Source organism: Oryctolagus cuniculus, chromosome 1, assembly GCF_964237555.1.
Source record: "Oryctolagus cuniculus chromosome 1, mOryCun1.1, whole genome shotgun sequence".
Taxonomy (NCBI): domain Eukaryota; kingdom Metazoa; phylum Chordata; class Mammalia; order Lagomorpha; family Leporidae; genus Oryctolagus; species Oryctolagus cuniculus.
In genome coordinates this window covers 114759852-114770696 of record NC_091432.1, presented here as the reverse complement: position 1 = coordinate 114770696, position 10845 = coordinate 114759852, and the positions used below count along the sequence as shown (strand labels likewise).

Below are 10845 nucleotides of genomic sequence, written 5' to 3'. Positions count from 1 at the left end.
AGCTGGGCCTGGGCCAGGACAAGAGCCAGGGACTAGGAACACAACGCAAATCTCCCACATGGATAGTAGAAACCCAGCTATTTGGGCTATCACCACTCCCTCTCAGAGTCTGCCATGGCAGGAAGCTAGAGTGAGGGGCTAGAGCTGGGAATGGAACCCAGACACTCTGATGTGAGACACAGGCATCTTAGCTGCTAAGCTAATTGCCTACTCCCATGTTTTCTTATTTAGTTGTTGCAAGAACCCTATGAAGTGCATGCAATTATTTTATTCTCATGTTATAGGTGGTGACACTGAGGGTCAGATATTAGGGAACTTAATATCACAGCCAGTTACTGGCATTGATAGAACCAGGTTTTGATCAGCCAACCACAAAGACCGTGATTGCAGCCACTACACACTCCCAGAAATGTCCTGTGTGGACAGTGCCTTGTGATGGGTGGTATCATGGGACTAGTTTTTGTGTGCTCCGCAAATGCCTCATAGCAACTTTAGTGAGAAGCTGTAGGCATTGACAAGTTGTACCGTCTTTGTGCCCCAGTCTTCTCTCTGTATCTTGGATAGGGGAATGTTCTTTGTGTTACAAAGCTATCTGGCCAAATTGACCTGTTTTCCATAACTGAACCCTCTCATGTTTTCAATACCCACACACTTCTGATAAATGAGCTGCTTCAGTTTTCATTCTTTCTTCTTGAACCAATTCCTGCCACTACAGAGAGAGAAGGCAAACCAAGGTGGGTTTCCTTCTCTGTTTATTTCTGTCAAATCTCTGATTGTTGTACCAACCAAAAATCAGGAGTTTAAATCATCCAAGTCAGCCCTCTATAGTAAATTCACTGTGTATTGAAGAAATGTAAACTACTAAAATTTCTGCAAACAAGACACTGAAATAAATGCATGTTCCTTGTCATTGACTTATTCTACCCATCCATGCATTTGTTCACGGGCTAGCCCAGAACTGGCATCCCCACCCCTCTCCACTGCCCAGTCCTGTCTCCCTCTCTTTGATCCACTTTGGCTCCTGTTTTCTTCCAGTTCTGTGATGATGAACTCAAGCCTGGTCTGAGCTCTTCAAACTTCAATTTAGAAGTGTTCTTCTCAGTGCCTAGGTCCTTGGCTTCCTCCTGCAGATTTTTTATGTGATTAACCCTTTTGACACCTGACTTCTCTGCTTGACTTAAGGCCTAAAATCTGAATCCTTCTGAATTCAATTTCAGCCCCTTTGCCACTGGGGCCAATCCTGAGACCCAGCAGTCTCTGGCAGCTCTTATCATATATTTAATGTCAGCCATACAAGCCAGTCCAGTCCTTAAACAACAGGGTGTTTCTGTCTCTTACTCTAATACTAGCTAGAAGTCTATCAGTCCTGGTTATATGAAACAGAAAAATGCTTGGATACTTTCATTTACTAGAGAGAATTTAAATATATAATCTGAATGGACTAGATATTCTTCAAACATGTTTGAATATAGACAGCTTTATCACACTTAGGCTATCAATATACATGGAGATGTATGCTAAGAAAATTGCCAGTTGAAGAGAAAAGAAAATCCTCAACTTATAGCCTCATCTCACAAAATGCGCCAAAATAAATTTCAGTTACATTACATGCAAATTTTGTACACATAAATAACTTGGAGACAATATAAGTGAATATTTGATTTTAAGCAAAAAAAAAAAACACTTTAAAATACAAAATACAAAAGAATGTGATGACATATACAACAAAGGCAAATATCAATATGTTTGCATTTATAGAATATGTGTAGACAAAAATACAAACAAAATTAGAAAACATATGTACATATGTATGTGTGTACATACATGTATGTGTGCATGCATTTAAAACTTCATGGAAAAATTCACAGTATGAAAAAACTGTGTATGCATTTCAAACTGTTTTTGCATCAAAATAAACATTTTTTAACTTGATTTCTCCATAAACTTTTTTGAGATATTCTCTCACACACACATCTTGTACATATATTTATGTGTATCTTAAAAATCTATAAAATAAAATAATAGCAGCACAACAGAGAAAGTGGTAAATGACACAAGCAGGTGATAAAACAAGAAAAGGGGCCGGTGATGTGACATAGTCACTGCTTACAGCTTCGGCATCACTTTCAGGTGCTGGTTTTGAGACCCAGCTGCTCTACTTCTGATCCAGCTCCCAGCTAATGTGCCTGGGAAAGCAGTGAAAGATGGCCCAAGTCTTTGAGCCTTTACACCCATGTGGGAGACCCAGAAGAAGCTCCTGGCTTCTGGCTTCCAATAGCCAAGCTCTGGCCTTGCAGCCATTTGGAGAGTGAAAATGCAGATGGAAGATCTCTCTCTCTCTCTCTGTGCCTGTCCCTTCCTCTCTCTTTCTCAGTAAGTCTGTCTTTCAAATAAATAAATAAATAAATAGATAGATATTTAAAAATAAAGAAAATAAAATAAGAAGAAATGATCAATTGAACTCTTAAAATACCAGTTCAGGCTGGCGCTGTGGCTCACTAGGCTAATCCTCCGCCTGCAGTGCCAGCACCCGGGTTCTAGTCCCAGTCAGGGTGCTGGATTCTGTCCTGGTTGCTCCTCTTCCAGTCCAGCTCCCTGCTGTGGCCCGGGAAGGCAGTGGAGGATGGCCCAAGTGCTTGGGCCCTGCACCCGCATGGGAGACCAGGAGGAAGCACCTGGCTACTGGCTTTGGATCGGTGCAGCGCTGGCCGTAGTGGCCATTTGGGAGGTGAACCAATGGAAGGAAGACCTTTCTCTCTGTCTCTCTTTCTCTCTCACTGTCTAACTCTGCCTGTCAAAAAAAAAAAAAAAGTACCAGTTCAATCTCACTAAAATTCAAAGTATGATAATCAGGAAAAATAATAAACACTATAAAAATGTGTGTGCTTACATACCTTGAATTATTACAGAGTTTTCTTTTACAATTTCTGTTAAGCACCAAGGGAGAGAGGAGAAAAGAAAGGTGTCTTGTGGGGAGCAACTTGGACTAGACTAAGTTACTGGAATTCAGACATTCTATGCATCTGTTCTCCCACAATATGGCGCTGGGAGAGGAGTAAACAGCTTCTACACAGCTGCCTCCAGTTCGACCAATAAACTACAGGAGCTGCTCCTGATTGGAGGAGAGCAGCATACTCGGCGTGTGGGTAGCAGAGTTGGGATTGGTGGAAGAGGACGATAAAGGAGGAGAGAGACAACATGCACCAGGAACATCTAAGGGGAACATCCGGATAACATCTGAGCAGCCCCCAAGAGAGCCAGCCGGTGGTGTGCCGCTCCCGTGCGGAAGTGGGGAAAGTGGCAGGGGGCACCGCCCTTCCACGGAGGTGGAAGGACTGCAGCCAACCCGGGAAGAACCAGCAGCAAACCCGGGAAGGGCCGAGCAGACAAAAGAACAGCGCAGGGTCCTGTGTCGTTCCTCCACGAAGAGGGGGAGCGACAGTGTCTTTCTTTCCCTTGTGGTTTCTGGGCCAGATGAGATTGTTAGAGAAGTTATGGAAAGGCATCTCCAGATACCTAGATAGGGTTGTGGTGAGTGGCACATAACCCACACTGCGAAGAAGGAAATACCCCCAGACACTTTCTATAGACAGCAATTAGAAGGGGTGATTGTGGTTGTGGTTAGCAGGAGCAGGTGAAATACTGCTGAGATCTCTTCCTGTTTGGGGAGTTGGGCTCCAGCCACTTCTGATCTCATGAACTTGCTCTCCTAAAAGTTATTCCAGATGGATAAAAATTATGATCATCTTTCTAGTTTTTCCAACAGAGCATTTACTTCCCATGTTGAGTTTTTGTTTTATTTTATGTGAAAGGTAGAGAGACACATACAGGGAAAAGCAGAGAGAGCGATCCTCCATCTTCTGGTTCACTCTCGGAATTCCCACCACAACATCCAAGGCTGGGCCAGGCTGAAGTCAGGAGCCTGGAACTCCATCCAGATCTCGCGTGTGGGTAGCACGAAATGAAGTATCCAGGTTATCACCTGCTGCCTCCTAGTTTACACTGGATTGGAAGTGGAGAAAGCAAGATTTGAACCCAGGCTCTCCAATGTGAGATGTGGGTGTTCCAAGTAGTGACCTAAACACTGTGCCAAACACCCACCCCACTCCCTGTATTGAAATTGCTGTTTCTGGGGCCGGCGCCGTGGCTTACTTGGTTAATCCTCTGCCTGTGGCGCCGGCATTCCATATAAGCACCCGGTTCTAGTTCCGGTTGCTCCTTTTCCAGTCCAGCTCTCTGCTGTGGCCTGGGAAGGCAGTGGAGGATGGCTCAAGTGCTTGGGCCCCTGCACCCACAAGGGAGACCAGGAGGAAGCACCTGACTCCTGGCTTCGGATCGGTGCAGCGCCGGCCGTGGTGGCCATTTGGGGGGTGAACCAACGGGAGGAAGACCTTTCTCTCTCTCTCTCTCTCTCTCTCTCTCACTGTCTGACTCTGCCTGTCTAATAAAAAAAAATAATAAATAAATGAAATTGCTGCTTCAGTGGCAATCTCCTTCACCAGCCCGTAAGTTTTCATGGGGTAGAGACCCTCCATGAGGTGCAGTCGTGCACAGTGATAAATGCAGAATGGATGAGCACAATGAATGAAAGAATTAACACCGTTGCATTTCGTTTCCGGCTGGGACTGTAACCTGATTGTGTGGATTATCTTTCTTTCTGAGAATTCACTCACAGTAGACGAAGCCTGTTGGCCATTTCCTCCTACTTTGTCCTAAAAATCAGATAGATGGTGTTGTATGAGAAAAAAAAAAAGCTGACTTCATCTTATGATTTAATTTTTTTCTTTAGACTCCAAGATTTTTGAAGGCATTTTTTTCCCTACACATCCATCTGTGTTCTTCCTTATGGATGTTTCACTGATAGACAATAGCCATTAAAAGGATCATTTCACCTTTCCCCTGTTACTACAAACATGGAGAACACTTAGTGGTGATATTCCTACTTCTCAGCCAAGGTGTTTTTGATATATTAGATATATTACTGTAATTTCATCTGGAAACTCTAAATCCTCATTCTGGGCCTTCAAACGATGGTGCCACCGTCTGTCGTCTGTGTCTGAACTTGGGATCCACTGGAAGGCTCATGATGGTGGCTGATGCACTTGACACATCCTCTCAGTGGGAATGACTATTTCCCCTTGGATTTCAAAAATGTAATTGCAAACGAAGTGGGGTGTGGAACCATATTGTGCATCCTTTATGTCTTAGGCTGAATAACATGTTCAACTTCTAAAAACACTATTGTTATTTGATGTCAAATATATTACCTTTCAGTTGTGTGGTATTGAACAGTTTCAAGAGCACTTTACATACACTATCTTATTTAATCTATACAATGAAACCAAATGAGTATAGTTTCAATATATTGTGGAAAATGAAATGAAAAGACAAATTTATTTTGGTGCAAAAATTCTGGAAAGCTGTGCATGGATTATTCATAAGTTCATTTTCCATGAACTTTCTGAAGACTGCTGTACATGAATTTCAAAAATTGTTTTCTCACCAAAATAAACTTTTTTATTTTTTTACAAACTTTTTGAAGTGCCCATGTACTGTCATTGTTACTGTCTATGTAGGAATCTGAAGATTGAGACTTGAAAGTGTTGTTATGTGCTACTTGCTTTTAACACGTTCTCATTTCACCTTGCATAGTCCTTGAAGTAAGCAATTGCATAACTCTTTTACTAACGAAGCTGAGGCTTTACCATCCTATGACAGAATTGAGATTTAGACCTGGTTTGTCTGGCAACAAAACCTGTGCTCTAACACTCCAGGGGTAGAATGGGCTACTGTGTAACCTTACTTTAGTAGAAAGTCACCTTTGTGACTTGAGGCTGTAGCCATGAAAATCCAGACATGTCCAGGATGACAGAAGACATCTCAGGCCAGCCTTTCTTTGCTGCTTCCTTCCCACAGAGAACTCTGCCTTTGCTTTCCCAGTCCTCTGTCACTGTAATAAATACTAAGAACCCAGACCTCATGTGGCATTGTTCCGTCTGTCGCATAGTCTGAAACCCATGCAATGACTTGGAATGGGGCTGAGCTCAGTCAGCGTTCTCACCATTCTTTCCTTGTTGCATCCTTTCTAACCCAAGTCCTCTGTGTGTGCAGAATGTCACAGAAATTGGTGGTTGAGGGTGGCCTAGGAAGTGAAGAACAGCGGCTTTCCTCCTGGATACTCTAACCTGCATTTTAAAGGTGTTGGTTGCAAAATTCTGAAAGAATGATCAATTTGACTAGCCCTCCAGTAGGGTGAGAGTGTGGTAGAGAATCTTATGAAAAAAGTAATCGGTTTACCTCAACAAGGCACTCTAGTCTTTGAGTCCTAATAACCCCGGTTGGAAGGTAGAAATCTGAGCGTTCAGTTTTGGGTCAGGGAGTCATTGCTCAATATGCGAAGAGAAGTCGTTTCCCTTCAGTGTTTTCCCTTTCAAGTCACGTTTTACTGCTGGACTTACTCAGCGAATTAATAGGTATAGAAATGCAAAGCTCTCTTCTTATTACCTTCTATCGATCTGATTGCGGTGTCATTAATTGAAAGACTAGGAAAATGTGATGGATAGTTCAGCTTGAGATTCTATGTTCATTTTGGGCCAGATCTGTTGGAAGAAAGCGGCATGAAACGGACTGAAAGGACCCTTTTGGTCTGCCATGAATTATTCTTTCTTTGTCCATTCTTCTAAGAGCCATATTCAGTCCTACTGCGATTTGCAATGGGAAATTGTAAACTGTCTCTACTCTTAAAAAGAAAATCTTATCTCAGAATGCTTATTTGCACTGTTGGAAGTAATGCATCCTATAGCTCTCTTTTATAAATTACCTATATAGGATATTAAAAAAGCACAACCCTGACGTAAAAACAAATCCTGACTCAAACATACGGAAGGAGGACATTTGGCTCACTAAGTAATTTCATTTGCAACATTGTGTGGTGAAACATTTTCATTCATCATCATTCATTCCATCTCCTGTCTAGTGGTGTATGAAACCTTAAAGAGATTGGTATGTGGTTAAGGATCATTTTTTATGGCTATTTTCAGTTTTCTGTTGTTTGATCTCCTGTTCCTTGGATTTTCCCCAAATTTAAATTGAGAATTTTTGTGTATGCACAGCTATGCCCACAAATATACTTGGTAAGTGCTTTAATATAAAAAAAAAATTTGAAGGAGTCTCTTAAAATATTTTAATCCTCCAAGTAAAGGAAAACTTTCCCAGATTGGACCAGAACACACCAGATGATGTGTAATTTGTTTGCAAAGGCTAAGCTTGTCTCTTGGCTTTTCCAGTTTGTCACACTTTCACGAGCTGGACTGTAATGATTTTAACTGCTTGAAGCTTGAGGTGACTGGGAGAAATGTTCCAAATTAAAGCCCGTCTAAACCTGGCATGAGACATCATCCACCTCTGGCTTTCAATAAACACTGGCACTGGGAGAAGTTTAAAAGTTTAGAGCAGGCTACCGATCACGCACACGCTGATTCTTTAATCTACGGTGTTTGTATTGTCTTCTTCAAGGTGTGATTTCTTTTCCTACTTGGGCTTTTAGATGTGGAAAGATAGGAAGTGAGCAGATTGCCATGTGAGGCATGACCTCACTTTGCAACACGTCATGAAATGCATTGGCTGCTTTCTGAGCTCGGAGACAATGGGGTATGCTTTGGGGTCCTCCTCACTGACCTTTGGCTCTGCGAGAGCCCTGGCTGCTTCCTCCTCTCATCAGCCATGCTCCGAGTGAAAAAGAGGCTGCAGCAATGTGAAGAAGCGAGTGCTGCTGCCGAGTGCACCGGCTGCCTTAGGCACGGTATGATGTCTAAAAATACAAGCGCGGGGAGGAGAGGCAGGCATATGCTCGCGCCTTGGTGTTTAGGAGCGCTTGCTTGTGTGGCTTGCTCTCCCCAGCTAAATGCTGCGCTGAGGGATTAAATCATTCCAGAAGCCCTGCCAGTTTTTGATTTGCCATTGTCTCTGCTTCTTTGCTGCCTTTCAGTGGGACCCTCGATAGGAGGCTGTCGCAGAGCAGCCGTGCTGATGGGCTCTGTGACTTGACGAAGGCGCTGCTCAGTCCCGTGGGGCGCCGTCTGAGGCTTGCTTTTCTCTCCTTTTCGGGAGGTAGAGAGAACCCTGGGCAGAGGTCTCCCTGCCACGGTAGAGCTCCGTTGTCACTGCTGTCGCTGTTAACTCCTCTCATCAAGAGCCAAGGAGCAAACAGGATGGTGGGTCACCTCGCCGGCTACTTAGCACCACTTGCCTTCTCTCCCACCCCCAACCTTGTAAGGATTTTTTTCTCTCTCAAATGACAGGGTTTGATGGTGTGACTGCCCCCGGCTCTCCCCTTGCTTCCTCCTGGTGTCTGATACCGCCCTGCATTATGAAGCTAGCAAGACCATATCCTGTCCCCCAAGCACTATTGCTGGGATTTTTGTCTGGGCTTCTGGTTAATTTGTAGCTTTAAAGGGGAGGGGGGACGGCTGTTGTTAGCTCTTTCGTCTAGGATAAAGTAAACAAGAATTGCTCTTTGGAGTGATACATTCTGAGGAGAAAACACAGGGAAGTGAGGTGAACCCTTTTCAATGCCTGCTACAGCCTGGCTGGAAATCCATGCTTTCCGTGAGCCTGTGTGTCCTGTTTGCAGACTGAGACAAAGATGCTTGCCTTCGGGATAATTTTCATCTCATGTTTGAAAATCATTTCAATGCTAAGGAGAAGTGCTCAGGGAAAATACGTGCTGCTTTCCATGCAACAGGAAAGGGGCAGGCAGCATCAGACACAAAGTCCGTGCTTCCCTTCCCCATCATCCGTATTTGAAAGTGAGCAGGATCGGCTGTCACTTAGACCTCCCTCTTTCTTCTTGTGGATTCCAGTTAGCAATATTTTAATGACCTTGAGAACTGAAAGGCAGAGCCCCACTTCTCCAAAGGACTCGTTTCTTATTTTGTGAGGCTTCTGTAAAATGAGATAAAAGAATTCTTCATTTTGGTTCAGGTGGTTAGCATAGAATCCATCCAATGCAAGTTCACACAGACGAAACAGTGAAACACACACACAGAGAGCAAACCCACCCAGTGTTAACCAGAATCTAGGCTTCAGTTTAAACTGAAGTGATTTCATCTGTGGAGAATGAATCTTCTATGCTTTTCTACAGCTGACTGTTTTCCCTTTTTTCCTCATTGCTCTTTTCTTAGTTTCTTTTATGAAGGACACTGAAGTGGACAAAGCATTCTGCCGTATAGTTACTTTCAGTTCCAGTGGCAGTTTATTAAAATGGAGATCAGACCAAATATGTTATAAACTCTTATTTGTCATCCGACAGTTCCTATTAGTTCAGCCTAATGCATTTTATTCTCAGTGATACCAAAGCAATAGATATTCTTACGGATGTGCCATACCTAGCTGTGCAGCCAGATGCATTAATAACCTGGAACATTACATGAATTTGAGGGTTACACAGAGACAAAAAGAGGAAAAGATGCCATTCATTGTAGCCAGCAAGTTGCATGATCCAGGTGCTGGAGGACTCGTGTGTCTCCCCACCTTTGTTCCTTCAGGGGCATCGAGGGTCTCAGCTCTTGCTTACTAATTGATAGTTGTAGTAACCGCTATAGACTATTCAGATTAGAAATGCATGCAGACGTGTGTCTTGTTTCAAACACTCTCACTTACTTACACAGGCAGAAAATCTTCATACTAATAGAAGTGTGATGGAGATAGCAGGACATAAAACAGAAGAGAGAGAGAGAGAGGGAGAGAGAGGAAGGGAGGCACGGAGGGAGGGAGGGAGAGAGAGAGAGAGAGAGAGAGAGAGAGATGGCTGGCAGCAAGTATACCCCTGCAAATAGTTCTAAAATGCGTTTGCAAATGCAGAAGGCTTCAGAACCATCCAACAATTCAGACACTCTTTTTATTTCTTCTCTGCGGGACGCCTCCATCCAGACTATTCGCAAAAAAAACGGAAAAGGTGAGAGCCCTGCCATCATAGCTCAGAATTCATCTGATTTCCTTTTTTCCCCCCTGCCTTGTATTCCTCAACCTATTGTCCATGCATCCGATGGCAGCCGCCCTTGCATGTGAATGCAAGTGTCACAGCAGGAGCAGACAGAGGGTTGAGGGAAGGCATTGTCAAAGCCATGGTTGTCTATTGTTTCTTTGCTTTTACTGATCTCTCTCTCTCTCTCTCTCTCCCTCTCTCTCTCCCTCTTGCACTCTCTCTCTTTCTCTCTCTCTCCCTGGCTTTTTAAGACTTTCTCTTACTAGTGGCCTCCGTCCAGGAGGAGGGAGAAAATTGCAAGAGTTCTTTCTTTATTGCACACTGTTTTGATAAACAGCTCAGCAACACAGTCCACAAAATGAGGAAATGCAGCAAGAGTGGAAGATGCTGGTGGGAGCTGGAGGGGGCGGTTTGGAGACTTGTTTGCTCCAGCCTCGATGCCAAAGGCAGTTTCTTTGGAAGGGCTTGTGTGGTGATATTTGTTTTCTGTTGCATTTTTGGTTTTAAAAAATCATGAGAAAAGTCTTATTTGTTTGTTAAGCTTTCCATTTGTTTATTTTTGGTTCAGTGCAGCAACTTTAACTGGCTGGAGATTCTAAGGGAGGCCAGATTTGCTGTTTGTGATTTGCTTAAATGTTGAAATCAGTTCAATCTGCATGGGGGATTGTCGTTGTTCGAGCATTTAAGTTGGCATGTGAAATTTGCTTGGCAACTTTCTGGTGTAGGTTACCACAAAGAAAAAGAAACACTTGACCACCACTCATGTGGCTGTAAGTCTGGAATTAGGTTACTTTGCACCTTAACCATAGCTGTTCTTTGGGGTGACATTTATATACAACTGATTATCTGCTGGGAACAAG

General features: G+C 43.4%; 1 protein-coding gene across 8 annotated transcripts in view; it reads left to right on the top strand.

The window, feature by feature from the left end:
• LOC138843476 (uncharacterized) overlaps positions 1 to 10845 on the top strand; it is a 287086-nt gene that overhangs the window by 58276 nt on the left and 217965 nt on the right. The window contains exon 1 of one of the 8 annotated variants that reach the window (XR_011378219.1): positions 9791 to 9955. The exons of the other annotated variants lie outside the window; for them this stretch is intronic. The gene's annotated coding sequence lies outside the window, so the exon portion shown is untranslated. Of the gene's footprint in view, positions 1 to 9790; positions 9956 to 10845 lie in introns of those variants that run through there. 8 annotated transcript variants of the gene reach the window in all.